Below are 23,336 nucleotides of genomic sequence, written 5' to 3'. Positions count from 1 at the left end.
TCCATTTCCTGGCCTCACTAATTGGTCCAAGAAGAACATCTCCCTTTTGATTTACTCCATGCCTTTTAAGAAAGGATCCCCTTCTTTTTGCATATAGATCTCCAAGTTCCCAGTTTGAATAGACTGACTTTTCACATAAAGAGATGTAGGGCTCAGCCCCCAAAAGAGATGTCAGAGCCCTTAAAGCTCAAATTTCTAGATTCTATAATAGACAATAAAAGGCAGACAACAGACTTCTCAGTTCTGTGAACTGTGATCTCATTTGCACACAAGTTTTTCTCACTTGCAAATGAAAGATCCTAAACTATTTGATTCATTAAAGTCCTCCTCAATTTGCCCTTCCTAATTAGATATCTAGCCTTTGATCATCACAGAGCTGCTGGCTAACTAGAAGGGAATACTTGTTTGTCTTATTTTTAGTTGTTCTCTTTTATTGCTTGGGCTTACAGATAAATTTTAAGTATATTAGTTTACCTCCTCAGCCAATGTTAGGTCACTGATTGTAAAGGAAGTTGTTTTATATATTATCCTTAATTAAGATATTGTAATGACTCATTATTGCTAATACTTGTGTTTGTATGTGTGAGAGAGAGAGAGCGAGAGAGAGAGAGAGAGAGAGAGAGAAAGAGAGAGAGAGAGAGAAGTATTTTTGTAGGTGGACCATAATATATATTAATTTTATGCATCTACATTTGAATGCATACAAATTAAGTGTTTAATTGTTAATAAATATGTGCTGTATGCTTATATATCAACCTAAACAATATATCTGATATTAATGTGTTAAATAATACTCTATACTCTAGCAGGAAAAATACCGTAGCAATGAAATGTCTTAGTTAGAATTACCATTGCTGTCATAAATTATCATAAGCAAAAGCAACTTGGAGAGAAAAGGATTTATTTGGTTTTCATATTCTGATCATGGTTTGCCAAGACTTGAAATGAGAGCAGGAACTCAAGTTAGGGATCTGGAGGCAGGAACTGAAGCAGAGGCCATGGAGGAATACTGCATACTGACTTGGTTCCCAGGCCTTGCTCAGCCTACTTATACAACTCAGGACCTTATGCCCAGAGACAGCACTACCCACAGTAGGCTGTGCTCTCCAAGTCAAACATTTATCAAGAAAATACTTCTCAAACTTGTGTAAGGTAATTTGATGGAGCAATTTTCTCAACTGAAGGTTTCCCCCATGGAACTCTAGCACAGCGATTCCCAACCTGTGGGTCTCGACTGATTCTATAAACTTCTCCCTCAAAGAAAAGTACATTATGATTTGTAACCATAGCAAAATTGAGGTTATGAAGTAGCAACAAAATAAGTTTATGGCTGAGGTTCATCCCAACATGAAGAAGTGTATTAAAGGGTCACAGCACTGGAAAGGTTGAGAACCGCTGCTCTAGCTTGAGTCAAAAAACAAAACTCAGAAATAAACAAAAAAACAAAACAAAACAAAACAAAAACCCCCAATAAAGCAACATGAGGATAATGCATGAAAAACACTATACTTTCTTTAGCCCTATATAATATCCAACACCATGTAAATGATGGAAGATGACCAGTGTACTAATGCTGATTATGCATGTTGTTTCTCAACAAAGTCATAAACGTCATATCAGTTGGTGCAAATGAATAATGTAGCTTATCTCATTAGTAAGAAATAGAAAATTAGGAAAGTTATTCCATACAGTGGACATGGGAATTAAGCTCAGCATATTTATGCACAGAGACCACCAAGAATCGAGCAACCAGGTCCAAGAAAGTGTAGATATCTCTTTTAGGTATTTCTAAATGGAAGTCTGCTGATACAGCTCTGAGACTAGCATATATAGAGCTCTCTGGGGTGCCCCCTTTCTCCATCCCAGACTCTTCTCTTTCCCTGAAGTTGCTTCCTGGTATGCCCCTCTGTTCCCTAACACTTACAGTTCACAGCAGAGGCATCTGCTTATAGCCTGGAGCTCCCTGACAGCTCCTGGACTTCTATATTTCCTGTGACTCTCTAACAGCCATCTGTACAGTAAGAATCAAAGGATCATGCCACTGTGTTCCTGCAGAGAGACTTTGAAAACATCACCTGGGCTCAGAAAATCTAGAGACCTGATCCAGCTGTTCCACACACTCTGAATATTACATTATCATGTGCAAATGAATTGAATAATAGACACATGATCCAATGTTAAGGCTCAATGAGAAAATTTCCAAAGCATTATGTATAAGATATAAATATTCCTTCAATACATAAATGTGCTCTAAGAAAAGCAGTAAATTAATAATAGGATGATCATACGATTGTGCACCACCCATAGGTAAACTATTTTTATCCTTCACCTCTTTAGTCATCATCTTCTTCTTAAGGGTCCAGGTATCTGCAAAAGACAGGAAGTTTCAGTAAGAGTGGGTCATACTCTGTTTCTGTCCAGTAAGCATTATGGTTTAAAAGATTTATGAACCAATTTCGTGTAAGCCATTTTTCACCAGTGATGGAATGTGAAGAAGAAAGAATAAGTCAAGATGCCATGAAAGCTTTCTGTCTTTTGGGCATTGTTATATAACTTTTTGCTTAATCCCCTTCTCTGGTTTCAACACCACCTCTCTCCTGTTGGAAGTCAGTGCTCCTTGAACATTCCGACATAAGTTGACTTCAGTGAGTACAGGACATAATCTGTGCTGGGAAACGGGCCAGCTCAGGAAAACCCGCATATGTGTAGCAACTTTTGCCAGTTTACTTCCACATAAAACGTCTCAACACATATACAAATCTTGTTAGCATGTTATAGTTATGCTGTATGCTGAGCAATTTGTTTGGTAGACTTGTCAAAGCTTTGACTTGGGTGTGAAGACCTGAACTATGTACAAATATAGACAACCACCTAAAAGGAGTCAGATAGCTTGAAAGTTTATTTAATATAACCTTCTACTCTTTGTTGTTTGTCCAGAAATCTTTGTCATGTATAAGTACTGTATCATCACAGTGATTACATACAGATAAATAATCATCTCTATAATACCACAGTTCTGATTTCATAAGATCTTCAAAAAGTTCACCAGGATAATCTAACACTATTTCCTTAAAGAAGAGATGTGTATGAAGTTTGACAAAGGCTGAGGAACTTAACCAGAATCTCAGAGCTAACTCCTAGTAACCTGAGCTTGAAGCCAGGTGTTCTTACTCTTAACTGCTTCCTGGTAGCTTGAGCCCTGTGCCTTGATAAATGAGCCCTGCATTATGTGGGCTAAAATTCTGCAAGCATCAGCTGCTGGGCAGCACCTGAGCTTTTAGAAACCTTTTTCGTTCTCTAAGTAGTGCCATTTATAAACTCCTGTTACTAGGAATGAGAGAAATGTGTTTAAATGGTACTCTAGAACCCAGCTAAAGCCTCATTTTCAAACAAAATTAACAAGTCTACAACAGAAAAGCAAAAAAGCTGGGAACCAACTAAATATTCACTAATAGTACAGTTATCACAAGTAATAGGTTATATTTGCAACATAAAATATGGTATAAATAAAGAAATTATACAGATACAAGTCAACTTGCTTGGAAAATATAAATGTTAATTAGATGAAAACAATTGTTTTATAGCATATGATTTCATATGAATATAAAGACACACATAGACTTAATAAATCTTGTCATTGGCTAAATATGGTTGCATGGTGACGTTTTTCATTGTTTGCTAAGTACAGAAATAACTAGCTTATAAAGAATACAATAAGATTTTCGCAAGGAAACATCACTAAAATCAGGGACTAGACAAGGTTGCCCACTCTCTCCACACCTCTTCAATATAGTACTTGAAGTTCTAGCTGGAGCAATAAGACAACAAAAGGAGATAAAGAGGATCCACATCAGAAAGGAGGAAGTCAAATTATCCCTATTTGCAGATGATATGATAGTATACAGAAGTGACCCCCAAAATTCTACTAGAGAACTCCTACAGCTGATAAACATCTTCAGGAAAGTGACTGAATACACAATAAACTCACAAAAGTCAGTACCCCTCCTGTATCCAAAGGAACTGAGAAAGAATTTAGGAAAATGACACTCTTCAAGATAGCCACAAATAATATAAAGCATCTAGGTACAACTCTAACCAAGCAAGTGAAAGACTTGTATGAAAAAAAAAAAAAAAAAAAAAAAAACAACAACAACAACAACAAAAAAAAACCTTCAACTCTCTGAAGAAGGAAATCGAAGATTATATCAGAAGATGGAAATGTCTCCCTTGTTCATGGATTGGGAGAATTAACATAATAAAAATGGCCATATTACCAAAAGCAATTTACAGAATAAATGCAACGCCTATAAAAGTACCTACACAACTTTTTAAAGATCTAAAAAGGTCAATTCTCAACTTCACGTGGAAAAAAAAAATCCAGAATAGCTAAAATGATCCTGTACAATAAAAGATCCTTTAGAAGAATCTCTATCCTGGATCTCAAGCTGTACTATAGAGCAACAATAATTAAAACAGCACGGTACTGGCATAGCAATAGGCTGGTTGATCAATGATATTTAATCAAAGACCCAGAAATAAATCCATACACCAATGGGCACTTGATTTCTGACAAAGAAGCTAAATCTATACAATGGAAAAAGGATAGCATTTTCAACAAATGGTGCTGGTCTAACTGTGATGTCTACATATGGAAAAAAGCAAGTAGATCCATATTTATCTCCATGCAGAAAACTGGAGGCCAAGTGGATTGATTAAAGAACTCAACATAAAATCAGAGACATTAAGTTGGTTAGAAGAAAAAGTGTGGAAGAGCCTTGAACTCATTGGCCCAGGAGACAATTTCATGAACAGAACACCAACAGCCCAGGCACTAAGGTCAACAATTAATATATGGGAACTCACGAAACTGAAATGCTTCTGTAAGGCAAAGAACACTGTCAACAGAACAAAGTGACAGCCTACAGATTGGGAAAAGATCTTTACCAGCCCTACATCTGACAAAGGGCTAATATCCAAAATATATAAAGAACTCAAGAAATTAAACACCACCAAACCAAATAACCCAATTAAGAAATTGGGGTTCAGAGCTAAACAGATAATTCTCAACAGAGGATATCGAATGGCTGAGAAACACTTAAAGAAATGCTCAACATTCTTAGTCATCAGGGAAATGCAAATCAAAACAACTCTGAGATGCCATCTTACACCCATCAGAATGGCTAAGATCCAGAACTCAAGTGACAGCACATGTTGATATGGATGTTAAGAAAGGGGAACACTCTTTCATTGCTGGTGGGAGTGTAAACTTGTACTACAATTTTGAAAATCAATGTGGTGCTTTCTCAGAAAATTGAGAACAGGGCTACCTCAAGACCCAGCAATTCCACTCCTTGGAATATACCCGAAAGATGCTCCACCACACAAGGACATTTGCTCAACTATAATCATAGCAGCTTTATTCGTAATATCCAGAACCTGGAAACCACTAAGAGGTCCCTCCATCGAGGAATGGATAAAGAAACTGTGGGTACATTTATATTATGAAATACTACTCAGCCATTAAAAACAAGGAAATCTTGAAATTTGAGGGTAAATGGATGATACTAGAAATGATCATCCTGAGTAAGTTAACCCAGACCCAGAAAGACACACATGTTATATACTCACTTATAATTGGATACTAGTCCAACATCCATGTCCTCTGAAACTCTTCACTCAGTGGGGGATCAGGACAGATGCTGGGACTCACTATTGGACTCCATGTGAGAGTGGTATGGAAAAATAGGGAGATAGAAGGACCCAGAAGGTCCAGGAACCCTACAAGAAGACCATCAAGGCTAGCAGATTCGGACCCAGGGGGGCCTGTACAAACTGCTGTACCAACCAAGGACAATGAATGCAGTAAACCTCAACCCGCCTAGATCTAGCCAGAGATAGTGCATTCCCCACAGTTGTGTGAAGAACTGGGACTGACTCTGACACGAACTCTGTTGCCCTCTATTTGACCACTTCCCTTGGTGGGAAGGCCTGGTGGCACTAAGAAGAAGGGGCAGTAGGCTATATGGATGAGACCTGACAGGCTGTGATCATATGGCGGGGGAGGAAGTCCCCTGTTGTCACAGGTCTAAGAGAGGGAAATAGGGTGAAAGAAGGAGGGAAGGAGAAATGGGAAGGTACAAGTGAGGGGATAACAATAGGATGTAATCTGAATAAATTATTTTTCAAATAAAAAATGAAAAAAGAGAAAAAATTTCCCATTTACAGAGAGAATAAGGAACAAATGAGCTTGAACTTATCACATAATATTTTACACACAAAGGATAGCTCTAATGAACTATATATGTAATTTAAAGACTTTTGTTCCAAACTCTGGCATCAATTATGAGTAGCCTTTAACCAATACTAATACCTTCACGTTGTCCTGGTCCCAACTAAGTGCATGATAGTCTTTTTAGATTGTCCAGGCTCCTATCACAGTTTTGTTTGGATATGTTTTCTGGTCTTCCTAAATCTTCATCATGCCATTAATTTGGCACCTTGCCCAGGATCCGATTTCTTTCTGACTTCCTCATATCTAAACGAAGGACTCAGAATTTACAATAACCCCACCCAAGTTTATGCTGAGACCAAAATGAGTGAAAGATGAAAAATACTGCCTAGGAACAGGCATTACTTTTTCAGGAGAATGAGCAAACATTTTTATTAAAAATCTTGAGAGAATACCAGGTCCTAACAATGGCAGAGCATGTTTCAATATCTCTTCGATAGTTTCTGTTGGAGAATCTTAGCATACCCATGAAGCACGTAGAGTATTGTCTTTACAGGATGCCACAGCAATCTTTTAACAAAAAACCAAGGTTGTATAACTCTAAAACAAAAGAGCTTTATTTATCTTACAGTTCTAGAGACTGAAGGTCAAAGTTCACATGTGGTGACAGCCTTCTAACAGAGTTTGAAGGTGACACGAGCATTAAGAGACAGATAGATCAGTCATACATATTCTGTTTGTCTCTGTTCCTGATAAAGCCACCAGGATTCATTTATGGATGCCTAACTCTGATACCCTGAAATTCCAATCACATCCCAAAAGGCTTTTGACTCCTCAGCCTTGATCACTACAATCATATTGAGTTTCTGATCATTGACAAGGAGAATGGTGTCTCACCACATGAACCTGGAGGGGTGCTCCCATAATTGGTTTCCTTACCAATAGTTAGCTCCCTATTTAGCCATTCCACAATTGTTGAAGACTCTGCTTAAGAATCAAAAGGAATGGGGTAGGGCAGGATATGAACTCTTGGCTTCATTCCTTTGATAAAGTCACTTCTGCCCTGAACAGGAAGGAAGTATTTTAAAAGCTGAATTCTTATTCATTCATTAAAAATCATTAGCTTCTTTTCTACTCTTCTTCTTCACACAGTAACATAATGTGTGTGTATGTGTGTGTTTGTGTGTGTATACATATATATATTTGTTTGTGTTTGTCTTTGTTTACTGATTTATCTTCAACATCCTACATTTTTATTTTATTAATTAACTTTTAATGCTGGAAACATGAATCATTTTACTATACCACTTTAATTGATTTGCCGATTGGTGGATAACTTGGTTAATTTCACTTGGGCACATCGTCAATGAAACTCACAATTCTTGAACATATCTTTTATTAACCTTTTTTATATTGCTCCTGTAGCAATAACTAGAAATGGAGCTAATGGCCTACAGACTGTCTGCAAATGTAGATGAGACTGAGAAGGAGTTGAGAAGGGGCATGGGAGGAGTTCCTGTGGTGATGTAATATGCTATGTCATAAGCATTTGTTTATTTAGCAAAACTCATGGGATCAATACCAATATGTTTATGCATTTCATGATTACAGTTTTTTTTTCAAAGACTTTAAGATTAAATCCAGGACCTCGCGGATGTTAGGAAAAGCCTAATTTGTGTGCTACATGTCCAGCCCTCAGATTGTGCATGTAAGAGTATGTATAAAGTTTATGGAGAGAAAGGAAACCATTAAATGTGTTGAATTTTAGTTAATTATATTGTACTGAAATACTTATGGGGAATCACATTACCATCTCAAAGTTAATTTGAAGTTCAGCAGAAATATAATAATTTGATGGATAATAGCAACACAATTGTAGAATGTAAATAATAGGTGTATGAATAACTTATTCAGAACTTTGAGAAGAATGAAAACATATTTAGAATGTTAAGAAATAGTAAGTATCATTTTAAATACATTTATTTATTTTTATTTTATAGGTATGGCTGTGTTGGTTACATTTGTCCATATATCCATTGTATGTAACCCCCCATGGAAGCCAGAAGTTCTAGGAACTGAATTTGAGATTGTGAGCAATCATGTGGGTACTGGGAATTGACCATGGGTCATTTGCTATTGCAACAGGTGCTACTGACTATTGGTCCACATCTTCAGGGTTATAAATATAATTTTTATGTCCTGAATACAATCCTCTAGTAGCTTGTAAACATTCTTGGTTAAACGCTAAACTGCTTTTTTGGGGATTTGAGGTACACTGGCATTGTTTCCAGTGATAGTGGGTAGTTCGCCATTCCTAGTTCACTTCAAGTTTGTTCTTGCCTCAGAGATTCCATATGTCAGTCCATTTCCAGATAGGATGTTCTGATTTAAGATGTTTACATTGCCAGCCACTCTAACAATACCATTAGCTACTTGCCTGAGTCAACTGCCTCTTTTTCTCTGTCAAATCTCTATCCTCTATCATTTTCTTGCTTTGTTTCTTCTAGTGGATTTAGCACTGAGGGATATATTAATTTTAGATTTTTGTTTGTTTGTTTGTTTTTTGAGACAGAGTTTCTCTGTGTAGCCTTGGCTGTCCTGGACTCACTTTGTAGACCAGGCTGACCTTGAACTCACAGCAATCAGTCGGCTTCTGCCTCCTGAGTGCTGGGATAAAAGGAATGTGCCACTATGCCAGCCTTAAATTTAGATTTTATTTGTTTATCTTACCCTACTGCTTTGAAAGTTTGTGATTCTGAGACGTAAGAACTTAGGCATGCTAGACAAGGACTCTACATCCACAGCCCTGAGAAATATTTTTAAATTTCTTTTCTATAAGCACCTAGAAGAACTCTTAGTATGAACAAGGGCTTTCATTCTGTACATTGTTTAAATAATAGGTTATGAAAGTTTTTTAAAAAGTACACATCTATGTAGTGAATGATGGGACTAATTTGAAAATGAAGTTATATATATGAACACCTTTAATTTACAGGATAAATGCAGAGATGCAGATTCATCTGCATTTCACAGCCACTGTCCCTTTAATAGATAACCTCTTAATAGATAACCTCTTTAATATATAACCCCTTTAATAGATAACCTTCATTCATAAGGTACAAATAACATAATTAATGAACCAACACTGATGCCATTTTTTAAACTAAAGATCTATACTTTATTCAGATGTCTGTATTTTTATTTAATGTTCATTTTCGTATTCTGTAATGCCAACCAGCATGCCATGTTATATTTAGTTGTCAAGTTTTCTCGGGCTTCTGACTGTGACAGCTTGTCACACTCTCTTTGTTTTTGATTATCTTGACAACTTTGAGGCATCCTGGTAAAGAATTGTATAGAGAGCCCCAATAGGGAGCTGTCCACAAGATGTTTTAGAAGACGTGAATCAGCTTGGGAAATCTCATTCCCTCAGGAGCTGTGACACATACGCAATGATCCGAAACAGTCATACCATGCTCAAGTGTGGATATAGTTTACAGCCCTTGTCTGTTTCTGTTTTCTCACAGGCTCTGTGCTAAGGAGTACGTTGCTTTTGCCTTCTTAACTCTGTGATAGTGAACTCTCCAAACACAAAGTGATGCCTGACCACGCAGAACTCCTGTTGAAGAAGATCTCTAACATGAGCCGTTTGACAGCAGGATTTTCAGTCTCTCCTTCTGCATTTACGGAGCATATACTGTCAATACCATCACAACCTGCTCTTGGCTGCTGATACCTGAAACCACTAAAAAATGCAGTGCTATTACTCTGTTTTCTACCAAAATAGTAGCCCCAAGTGTAACAATCCCCTTAGCCAAAACAGTAATAACCACCTCTTCCAAAAAGTGCTCTGTGACACTATTTAGATTAATCCTGATTATATGGTATAAGTGTAGCCTGCTCTTTGCTCATCTGTAGGAGAAATAATTCTTACATGCTTTTATTTGAAAAGAAGAAACAACTGTCAGGCAAAGAGGACCTCTGACTTTATCACACCCTCCATCTGTAGTAGAAGAAAAGCCTGGTCCATTCTGATCATTGATCACTTTCCTCATCTCAGGATATTTGAGGCATCACTGGAGGAGATGAATGACCCCTTATAATTTGCCTGTTTTATCCCTTGAAAAACAATCTTCAACACCCACATAAGTGATACCACCTCAAGTTGGTACCAGTATCAAAAACCCGACTTTATTTATGAATGTGGATTCTGAGTTGATTTGTTTTCTTCCATAACAGAATGCCCCATTCTATAATTTATGGGTAATTTGTTATGCTGAATTCAGAAGAAAAAGACATGTTAGATTTGCTAACAAGTATTTTTATCCTCTAGAAAGGCTTTCTTCACTCAAATACATGCTTTGCCACCTGAGCTTTGAATATCGTGCCATATATGAGAATCCATTGCCTACTTCCATTAACTGTGAGTATTATGGGGGAACCTTATACATTTTGTCCAGCAACATTGGCTTAGACATGGGGCCCTCCATCATATGTGCTCAATAGATTCATATTGCAAAGAATGGATGCGTGTTAACCATGAGCATTGTTCACACTAGATTTGTTATTTGTGTAGAATTGGATAATTTGCTAACTTAAAACAATTTGAAACAAGCTTTAAATAAATTCTCTCAGTTCAGGCAAATGGGAGCCATGCCTTTTGGTGATAAATATACATAGTTTTGAGTGAATAGCAGAATGTCATACTCTTCACTGTATGGGAATAGTAGACCGTGAACTGTATAATGTTCTTAAGTCTACAGGAGAGCAAATGAGTATACTGGGACATCACAAGGTCTGAACAGGGCTCCAAAGATCTGAGAAGATCTGGAAGTTCTTTTCAAATGTTTATTTCTATTATAAAATAAATTATGCTATGTATTCTAAATCATCAGCACACGAAAGTAGCTCTTTTTTTAAAAAAATATGAAATAAAATCAACTTTATGTAGGTATACAATGCAGAGTCATAATAGAATTGACTGGAAGTAATGCATCACAGATTTGCAGCCACTATGGGTTGTCCCCAGGAGAACTGCTCACATTTTGTGGGTGTGCACATAGTATATGTTTATGCATCTATGTTTCGCATGATTATACATAGTGAGCCCCACAGTGATGGCAGGAGTCTTTATATTTCTCTTAAGCCTTTGGAACCAAGGAATACTGCTATACATGCTAATCAGGCCCAGGGAGCTCTGGACATTACCTTTCTCTGTCCCTATAGCTCTAAGGTTATAGTTGTTTGCTATAGCACTTGCCTTTTCACATGGTTGCTGGGAATTCAAACTCAGGACCTCTTGTTTGTAAATTAGGCACATAACCAACTGAGCCATCCTTCCAGATCCTCATGGATTTCATTATATGGTATATTCAAAGTCAGAAATGTCAGTCAGTTTGGCAGTGCAATGGACATTTTTAGATGCCATGATTGACATATACCAGGCTTTGCCCTTTGCTGACACACAAGATTCTTCTTGTCATTCATTTCTCTTTTGGGTGGAAATATATACATATATATGTACATATATATATATATATATATATATATGAATATATATATATATATATATAATGAATGATGTGCAGGTAGGTAAAACTTACATAGACTATCATGTCCTAGCTATTGGGTAGTCATTGGAAAAGACCTATTTTTTTTTCTTTTTTCTGTTTAATTTAAATAGTTTCTTTTGAGAAAGTCCTGTATGAGGACTATAGTTCAATTATTTCCAGTTCCTCCCACTCCTCAATCAAAATAGTCCTGAGCCCTTACACCCTTAAATTTATAACCTTCTCTTCTTTAATCATTACACACACACACACACACACACACACACATACACACACACATGCACACAACACATGCACATGCTCATATGCACACAACCAAAGAGTCATTTAGCATCCTTATTATAAACACATGTTTTAGGCTTATTATTTGGGATAGGATAACATATCCTAGACTGGAATGCTTATTCCTGGAAAAAACTTACCTCCTGTCCCTCAACAGTCATCCACTGCCTATAACTCTTCATCCAGGGTGGGACATTGTAAAATTACCCCACTCACATTGCAATGAGACCTACATTTTTTAATGTAGGCAGAGGTGTAGGTTGGGGCTACCTAAAGAGATTACATTACAGACATGTTTTACATATATAATACATTGTTAATGCCTTTTCTGAAGAATTCTTTTCCTCTATAAAGCCTGATCTTCAACATAAACCTTTTGAATTCTCCTTAAACTCACGCTATTATCATAGCCTGTGTCAGGTGTGTGTGTGTGTGTGTGTGTGTGTGTGTGTGTGTGTGTGTGAGAGAGAGAGAGAGAGAGAGAGAGAGAGAGAGAGAGAGAGAGAGAGAGAGAGAGAGAGACATTTATACCAGCTGAGACACTATCATGTGGAATATTTTTCAAATTTCAATTTCATTTTTCCCTGTATATATGTCTGGTTGTTTTCTCTATTTAACTCTTTCTTCCATCTGGATCATGAGCACATTAGAATTTTACTATTCTTGTTTGGAATAAATTATTCATTAATTGGGTAGTTATGTCTGGTGAGAAGAAGATATTTGTGATTTGCACTTAAAGAGATTTAATCAAGTTTACCATTCTCAAAAAGACTGTTTTGCATATAAATAAGGACCCCTAAAATCGATCTGTTTTGCTCAATTATAAAATGCATCATTTGCAAGCCTGTGGGTAATTTATTATACTGAATCCAGAGAGAGAGAGAGAGAGAGAGAGAGAGAGAGAGAGAGAGAGAGAGAGAGAGAGAGAGAGAGAGAGAGATGGTGTGCCATTTTTAATCTTAACAAGTACCTGCTACATTTAATGACAATTTCTGTTTATTGTAATTATTATAAGTTACCTAAGCTACTACCATGAGAAGACTATGTAAGTGTTTCAGATGTGAAATTCTTTGTCATGTATGGTCTTGGGTTCTGGCTATCTCCTTTAGATGTACAGTCATTCCATGTGCTTGATTTTTGTCAGACAAAACAGGCTATAAGATCAAGTCCTTGAAACATTCTGCAATAAATGTATATAAACAAAAAAAAAGGAAGAGGAAAAAAATTATGTGTGATGGTTTTCATATGTTTATTCAAGGGTTTGCAAATGACTTTCTTTCTTAATTAAAAGACTATTTCCAGACAAAACAGGAACTGAGACACAGCCTCTGTCCTCTTATTTTTAAAGTGGTGATGTATGTTTGCGGTTGGGAATGGCTGAATAAGAAGTAAACATTGAGGACTCAATGCACTAATGTTATTATGATAACAGTGGTTATTTTATGCCAAGTGTGGACTTGTTATAAAGTGCGGTGGTCCTCGTTGTGCCCCATTGTCATCTCTTGCCATGTGACCCTTGTAAGATATGATGACTCAACAAAAGTGCTGTCATCAGGTTCTGGTTCTCACTCTTTCACTTCTTAGTCTCTAGACTCATGAACCAGATAAATTATATTAATTACCAATTTGTCTGTGTCAGTTTATCATGGCAAGAGATCTAAGAGAAGACAGTGGATGAGGGAAAGGTTTTAGGCCTTATTACCATAAGTCTGTCATTTAGTTCTTTATTTCTTGACTCATAGAAATGTCCTTTTATAATTCAAAAAGGATGGCAGTCCCTTTTGAATCCACAGCCCCATAAGAATGGAAGTTGACATTATTATTACAGTGACAGAATTATAACTATATCTCTAACCACATTTATTCTTTCCACAGGGGGAAAACATTAAAAGCATCATTCATAATAAGAAAACCAGTGTCTAATATTTCTGTTTTCATAGTCAGAAGTAGAAAGAAATACATGTCTACTCAGTTTTGTTCCATACTTTTACCTTGACAGACATCAACATTCAGGAAAAGAAATAAGCCTCGACGTGGAAACTACTTAGAATGCCTTTCAGAAACATTGCACTCTGATCTGGCAAGTTCCCCATTCTCCCTGAAACAGTCTTGGCCTGTGTTGGGTGCTTGGCAACTGACATTTTGATAAATAGAGGTATTAAACCGTGCATTAAGCATGCATTACATTTCAGTAAGGATTTTCCCTGCCATTTTCTCACAGATGTAGATGTACTTTAAAGTTGAAGGAAAAATTCCATCATAGTGGCTTCATATTTAAGTAACTATTCACTTTGCCAAAAAAAAATGATTGGTTATTTCGCCGTAAAAATATACAGAACTGGTTCTAAACTGGAAGCAAGAGACTATGACGTGTTGCTCAAATCCTTGGTATTAAAGTGGTTGCTAAAGGGAGGTGATCAAGCTTAGAAGACAGGAAAGAAATGTCTTGCTCAATTTGTATCTCGTTCACAGAAGTTGTCCAGAGATGCACTATGAAAATGAAGAGAGGGAAAAATAAATGAGGTATGGCTGGGACAGGGGCTTGGGGAATCACCCAGCATCTTCCAAGTCCCTTGCACAAACACTTGTAATCAGAAATCACATTCTGGAATCACTACTTCCTTGACATTCTTCTTAATGTCTTTTTTTTTCCTCTGCATCATTGGAACACGTGGCTTACTAGCATTTTCCATGTCCAACCAAAACCTAATTGTTCTCTCTCAATTCAGTTCTCTATCCTATCTATGAACTTAGAAACCAGAATCATCTTGAATATCAGCAATTACAGGGTCATGATTCAATAATTCTCACCCATGGTTAAATATTTGAATTGCTATGAAAGCTTGCAGGGTCCAACTTCATCAATTTAATGTAGGTATTGATTCTCCACCCCCTCTTAAACAAGTCTTCTAGGTGACTCTAAAATTTAGTGTAAAAATTTAATGATGTAAACTCTCTGCAAGTTATTCTTCAGCATGAAAGTGGCCAAAGGAGATCTTCAACATTGAGTTTGCCTTTCTCTTCTGCTTCATCTACGGCTTTCCCTCGCTCCACAATAAAGGTCATTCTTTGTCCCTCAAACATCGGTGTCTCTATAGCCTATAACTTTGATTTTCATATTCTCTAAGGACATCAGTGACACTGCCATATCAATGTGTACTCTTTTAAGTACTCACGTTTATGAGGACTTTCCTTATGCCTTACAAGTATCAGAGCTTTCTTATACTCTATGAGTCTGTGTGGCTCTTTGACCACAATTTCTTTTGTGTTTATTGCTCTGCTATTAAAGAAATATACACGGCAAATATGTGTACTTGGTTGCTGACACAGTCTTAAGACAAAATTTCTTGTTTCTTTATGTTTGTTTCTTTGAAGTTTACTTCAGTATATAATGTAAATTTCACAATTTTTATAAATGTACAACTTAATGAATTGATTATGATTGCTGATATCTGTAATTTAATTCATGATTAAGGATTATATAAGGAATGGCCATTTTGACAACAGAATTCTTGATATGTAGAGTGGGGATAGTATGGAATGTTCTAAAAAATCAGCTATCTTCTGGAAAGATGTACAACTGTGTACTAGGATTCAGCTTTGAAGATGGTGTCAGATAGTAATACTACTGATACTGTGTTAGTTCAATGTGAGGCTTATGAAATTGGGGCTATAGCTACCTTGATACCTCACTTTGTAATATAGAACTAGATATTTAATAAGCATAAAGGATTTCCATTTGCAATGATTCCAAATACCTACCATGCCCCGACCTTCACCTCCCAAAATACCGTTCTGTCCTTTATGACTTCTGAGATCATTGGCATGCATTTTACTTCAGAATTTTTTTTTTCCAAAATCAGGATCCCATGAGACGTTCAACTCTACTGTCTTAAAAATCTCATGTTTTTCAAACTATGGATCTTGGACCAGACACACCGTATTTACCAAAAACAGTAGCTAAAAGTATTTTTTTTCCTCAGTCCTGAACCCAGGCTTACTGAAAAGCAATCCATAAAGAGTCTGTTTTCACAAATTCTCCTGGAGATTGTGTTTCATAGAGAACTGGCCCAGCATGATGACAGGCATGCAGTTAGAGTTCTGAATGACAGTGCTGAGGTAGATGTTTCTTTACAGCTTCCATGTGAAGGAATGTTTGAGAAAAGAAGGGATTCAAGGCTTCCCTAACATTTTCACTTACTCATCAAATCTGGGTTGGGCTCTGTCATCTGGAAAGCAGATCAGATTCCTATGGTGAGTCTGGCCTGCAGTCACACGAAGGAACACATAGGCTGAATTGCCTCAGAGATTCTATTTTCTATATTTCTATTTTGTTTTTCCTCCTTATTTTCTGCTAAAAGCAACATCAATTGCCCCAAGGGATCATAGATTTATATACCCTTCAAAAATTTCAATTTAAAAATTTTAAAAATAAAATGTGAAAGCAAATAGTTTCCAGATCTTTTGAGTTTAAGTAAATCAGGGGTCTTGGGGAACAGTTTGATTATTTACTTCTTTTAAAACCTCTCCAAGTGGTGTTGAAGTTAGCAAAGATAATGTAAACAGGATGCCAGGCAACATTACAAAGAAAAACTGTATCATGTAGCTCTTGTTGGCAAGGCTATGAGGAAAGTAGAACACTTATTCATCGCTGGTGGGAGTGAAAACTTGAAGAGCCACTATAGAAATCAGTGTGACAATTCCTCCGGAAGCTGGGAACAGATCTACTTGAATATTCATCTATACTACTCTTGGACACACACTCAAAGGACTTCCCATCCTCCTGTAGAGATACAGGCTCATTCATGCTCACTGATGTCATATTCATGATACGGAGAAATTGGAAACAACCTAGAAGCCCATCAACTGGTGAATGGAGAACTACAGTACAGTACATTTACGCAACGATATATTACTCAGCTGTCAAAAATAAAATCATGAAATCTGCAAGTAAATGGGTTGAGCTAAAAATACTCACTCTGAGAGAAGTAACCCAGATGCCAAATGACAAATGTTGTATGTTAGCCTTATGTCTTCAATAGGCATGCTATAATCCCTAAGCCGCACAGAGGTTTGGTATTAAGTAAAGGACTAGGAAAAGAGAAGGTTCCCCGAAAGAAGCTGAAACACAATATAAACCTACAGAAAGATGGGGGACAATGGAGTGGAAGTATTAAATGCTGACGGAGAGGGATGAAAGGGCTAAGGGAGGAAACAAAAGGAGGGATGATTAACTAACAAGAATAATTTGAGGGTTCATATGGAAACCTAGCACTGTAGAAGCTTCCCAAAATATATGCATATATGAAAGAAATACAGATGAGGTCACCAAATAATGGGGCAGAGAATTACCTAATTAGATATCTTTTGCAACCAAATGAAAATTATGCAGCACCCAGCCTACCTCAAGGATGATGATGGACATCAGTGAACTTCCTTTATGGATACGGCTTCAAATATGACAAACCAGCCACTGGGCAAAATGGCATCATTTCGACCAGTGACGGAATTCTGCCTAAACCTTGTCAAGCTTGGATGCAGGCAGAGTCGACTGCCAAACTCTGCCAAGACAGTGAAAGCATGTCCTCAATAGTTCCTGCCTCGCAAATATGTTGGTCAGATATACTGGGCTAGAAGGCCAAAGATGATGCTCCAATGTTCTAGAGAGTTATGGGGTTACTTTCCAGGCAGCAAATTGTCTCTGTCATTGGTTTTTTTTTGTTTTTTTTCTTTTTTTTAAATTTAGAAGTTGCTATCCTGTACTTTCTGTTTACTCAAGTAATTAATTTTACCCCTTCTCAAGTCTCTGATGGGGTTGAAGACCAAATAGTTGAGTTTCACAATTAAGCCTAATGTTTAGGGCTTAAGATGTTTTTAGATAGATAGATGTTTTAAGTGGAGAGAGATGAGATATGATAGATATTGAGTTACATTCAGAATTTTAGACTCACCAAAATAGGAAAATGTTTTCTCCAAGGTTGCCAAATACAAACAGCCAAAACACTATGAAAGTAACATGAATATAATTTCTGATTGTTCTGTGGTTCTTCTTGCTGTATGTACTTTATTTTATGTGTGTGTGTGTGATATTATAAACATATACGTAAAAAAGAAGTAAATAATAAAAAAAAGACCAAAAAAAAAAAAAAAAAAAAAAAAAAGAAAGAAAAATTATGTGCCACGAATGGGTTAATGGGTTATATCGAACTGTCCATTGAAACCCCTCAAAAATCTCAAGCTATTGGCAAAGTTATTGCTAGCTGGTAGCCAGGCCCTTTTGTTGAGGACTGCGCCTATGCCACAGTTACTGCTAGCTCTCAACAAACTGGTAGTCAGGCCCTATTGCTGAAGACAGCACCTACATACTGCATTGAATACAGAAGTCAAGCTGGTGCCTGCCTACCTAGAGCATTCACCAATATTGTCTAGTGTTCAAGATGCTGGAAAGTTTATTTGCCTATTTATTATATATAGAGAAAGGGAAAGGCAGGTCATGGTTTGGGTGAGTGGAGAACAAGATGGAAGAGAGGATACTGTGATCAGTGATCAGAATGATGTATACAATTTTACTTTCAATTAAAACAACAACAACAACAACATCCTGTGCCTTGTATGAGCCGTGATGGGAGAAGAGATGGAAAAGTGTGTGGTTTGATATCATGGCTCTGTGACCTCTAGATGGCATTGAATCTACCATGTTTCTTCCTGTGGGGATTTTTAACTTGGGCATGGAGCTGAAAACTTGCACTGAAGCCATAGAAGCAGGCTGCCTTTGCTGCCATGCTCTTTTCAGGAGTTCTGCGTATGGGTGCCTCTGACGCTGTATTGATGTTCCCACTAGAGGCTCAGCAAATGATCATGTGAGACACTCTATAGTCTTCCTTTTTCCTAAGCTCAATTTAGTCTCTGTATCTTCCAGACCAAAAAAATTAATTAACAGCATTTACTGATTATTGATAAGGTTGAATCACATTTTTAGGACTTTTTCTCCAGTTATGAAATGATGCTAGTGATTCAGAGCCAAAACCTTCAACCACTTACAAAACTGAGACTTCCTTCCAGAAAAAATGAGCTGAGAAAACTTAAACAAGTATGATGAAAAAAATATTCATGATGTTTTCTTCATTTCAAAATTTTTACTTCTTGAAGAAAGGCATTTCTTGGGGTGTTAGGGGGTGCTGAGTTTCCTGAGAGCACACATGATATTATGGTTTTGTGATTCGTGATTCAGAGCCTTGAGCCGGAAGCAATTGTAAGTCTTTTGTTTTAGGGCCAGATTCTGCTACAAGGAAAAGGCCACGCAACGCTAGTTAATGGAACACACAAAGTGGTAAATGCCACACAGATTCAAATGTAATACCTCTCAAAAGGCCCAGTAAAAGAGAAATGATGGCACCAACCTATGTTTTTTTAAGATTAGGTTATGTAATCTAAAATTAGAAATCCTATTTTTCTAGAATGTTTGGTCATCTGTGGAGTATTGTCTCTGAAGTCCTGTAGGAGCCAGAGTTTAAACCTCTTGAAAATGCCAAGACAGTTCTCAGTTTCCGCATTAAATTGCTTGGAAACCCTCTTCCGTGGGAAGTTAGGCTTAAGGAAGCATGCTGTGAAAGTTAGCAAATGAAATGTAAAATGTGTGAAGGATCCTGTTTTAGAAGTACCGATTTGAAAAGATTATGGCATTTGTGCTTTACCAAATGAGGCTCTTTTGGTGGACTTAAATATATCTCTTGCATACTCTAGGGCTTAAATGAAAAAAAAATCTTCAAAACATCATTGCATTAAAATTTTTCTACACTGCTAGGCATCCAGAGGTCAGAGTCTAGGATATTTCTGGCAGTATGCCCATATGAAAGATCTCTAGAAAAATGAGAGAGAGGCTACATGTTAGTATAATAGTAATTATGGTGATCCATCTACGTGTGAGAGGCTCTGTCACTCATTCTTAGCTCTCTCCTGACAACATAGTGCTCATGATGCAGTCAGACCCTTCTGACCTTCTTTGGTAGACATTGACTTTGGGATGCAATGGGCTTTTATCTCCTATGAATCTCCCTAGAAGGGATATGATATCCTCTCTGATGATTGACATCTTTTGCACACATCGAAATTCTATGCTTTTTAAAAAAATTTTTTATTAATTTATTATTGTTACATCTCAATGGTTATCCCATCCCTTGTATCCTCCCATTCTTCCCTCCCTCCCATTTTCCCCTTATCCCCTCCCCTTATGACTGTTCCTGAGGAGGATTACCTCCCCCTGTATATGCTCATAGGGTATCAAGTCTCTTCTTGGTAACCTGCTGTCCTTCCTCTGAGTGCCACCAGGTCTCCCCCTCCAGGGGACATGGTCAATTATGAGGCACCAGAGTACTTGTGAAAGTCATACCCCACTCTCCACTCAACTGTGGAGAATGTTCTGACCATTGGCTAGATCTGGGTAGGGGTTTAAAGTTTACAGCCTGTATTGTCCTTGGCTGGTGCCTTAGTTTGAGCGGGACTCCTGGGTCCAAATCTGCCTATCATAATGTTCTACTTGTAGGTTTCTAAACTCTATGCTTTTTAACATTGGGACTCCACATTCTCCCCATTACTTTAACTCCTGTGGAAATCTGCCTCATAGTTGTATTCAGTCACCTCAACCCTTCCTGCCAGTACACACACACCCTAGCTTCTACTTTGGGGCCATGATTCCAATATGCATTTGCCTTTCCCTTAAGTAACTCTATCTATTACTAATAACAGGTCAAAATATAGTTGTGCGCCATTATTCATCTGGGCACAGGCATCTCAAACTCAGCATGCCATATGGTAGTGGTAATATGTAGAGTTGATCTTGGCATCCAAATGCCTAACTGTGGACCTTACTGGTAAGCACCACCCTTATTACACCATTTTTTTAATCTTAGTTTTCTTTTGTCTAAAACTTTTGGGGACAAAGGTATTATTATTTATTGGATACTTAGCACATTTTATGATATATATTATGTGTTAACTAGTGATTTTATATATGAATATTAAACTATCTACCATCTAAAGTAGCAAAACTAGTGAATTATCATTGACCTCACCATTTTGATCAATGGCTACTACTGATTTTATATTTTAAATACTCTTCTCACTTCTCTGTTATGTTGGGTTTTTTTTACTCATAGTTGTGACCAAATATCTGGCAAAAAGCAGCTCAAGGTAATAAGAGAATATTTAGCTCACCATATGTGGGAACAGTCCATTATTGCATGGAATGACTGATGTCGGAAATGACTCTGTTTTGACTTTTCACTTCCTGACATCTTAATGGAACAGCCCAGGATTCTAGCTCTTAAGATGGTACTCTTCAGACTTAGTTTGTGGATTCTTTGCTCAAACTTCTCTGGGAATATCTTCATAGATATGTCTGGAGACATCTCTCCTATGTGAGTCTAGATCCAACTGTTGTTTTTTAAATAAATATTAATCTTCACTTGTCAATTTGCACCAAACATCTCACTTTAAGTTGTGTCATTCCATTCCTGATTTCTAAAATCTCATGCTCATTTTAGAATGTGAAATGATTCACTCTTTCTAAAAGTAGTCCATGTCCTAAGTATTTCAGCATTCTTCAAAGGCCTAAATACAGGCTCTCTACTGAGACTTAGGCAATCTTTTAGCTGTGGCCCCTTCTAAAACAGCGAGAACAATAAGAACAAAGGAGGTCACACACTTCCAGCATATAATGGCAATGAGTAAATAACCATGTTCCAAAAGGAAGGAGTCAAGTCTCAGCAAAGAAATGGCAGGCCAAAGCAAAGCCAAAACAAGGGGAAATGAACGCCATCTTACAGCATCATGTTTGGTGGAATGGGGTCTTAGTGATGTATTTTGGCTTTGACTATATTTCCTTGTCCTGCCTTTCAATTTGGTCACTGCAGGCTACGTAGCCTGCTCCATTCTATACTGGAAGCTTCCCTCATGAGCTTTAAAAGTTTCCAGCATCTCCAGCAGCCTGAGGTGATGACTTTCATATATTCATAGATACCTTTCTCACAAGTTCCACACTGCCTGTTACAGTCTGCTGTACATCGCCTGGCCTCATGCACTAGCTTTCTGAAACATTAGTGGAAAACTTCTTTTCCACCCTTAAATAATGCATGGCCAAAGCAAGCAAACAAACAAACAAGCAACACAGGTGCTATATGGAAGTCACCAGATTTTGCTATAAGCACAAAATGTAATTTTGTCTCTCTGGCCATAGCTACCCCGAGTGCCTTTGTCCCTGAAGTAAGGAAACCACTTTCCTGGATGGCAGTTTGGGATCAGGAAATCTCTAAATTGTCATAATCTGTTCAGGCTCTAAAAGAGACTTGCCATTTTCCAATTTTGAATCTCTAGTGGGTGGGGTTTAGTTCTTGGGGACCTTTCTGATTGGGTCGTGGCAAAGTGAGACAATCCCATTTATTGGGCACAGTGGCTATGGTGGCAGCTTCCTTGTCTACACATACTTTTTGTGCCCTGTATAAAACTTTAACCAATTTCTAGGGCTTTTCCTTAACAAAATGCCCAATTTCCTCTTATCTTCTTCATTTAAGTTTTCTTTATAAGCCCTAATAAACACAGCAATGACCAATGACAGCACCACAGTCTAAACATTACCTCTTGAATTTTCCTTTGACAGACAATTTCTAGCCTCACTTTCAAATTCCACCTTGCTGAAGTTATCAGAACATATGTCAAAAACAGTCAAAATTTTTAGCAAGGTATACCACGTGTGACCTTTACTCCAATTCCTGTGGATAACTTAAGAGCACACAGAGTTCCCATAGCATTCTGGACTTCTGAACTTCCACCAGAGTCTTCTCTTATGCCTCCTTTGATCACTTTACCAGCTCATAGCTTGAAACATGATATCTTAAGCCTTAGTGGAGCAGGAGAGCAGTTGATTGTGGAGCTCAGGCAACTGTCTATTATTATCATCATCATTATTATTATTATTATTATTATTATTATTATTATTATTATTATTATTATTATTATTATTTAGTCAACCCAAGACCTTAGCCCATGGAATAGTGCTATTGCCCATGTTCAAAGTCTAGCCTCCCTTTTCAGTTAGTCCTCTCCAGAAATATCTTTACAGAAATTTTCTGAGGTTTATCTTTTCAGTGATTTTAAATGCATAAAATATCATCAGTGTCTATCTCTCTGTCTTTGAAAGTATGATGTATTCTAGGCTTCCAAAGCAAGGTGAGCGTGTGCATGCACATGTGTGTGTGTGT

The sequence above is a fragment of the Acomys russatus genome, chromosome 26, assembly GCF_903995435.1.
Source record: "Acomys russatus chromosome 26, mAcoRus1.1, whole genome shotgun sequence".
Lineage (NCBI taxonomy): Eukaryota > Metazoa > Chordata > Mammalia > Rodentia > Muridae > Acomys > Acomys russatus.
The sequence above is the reverse complement of the archived record's forward strand: the minus strand, read 5'-3'. Positions refer to the sequence as shown.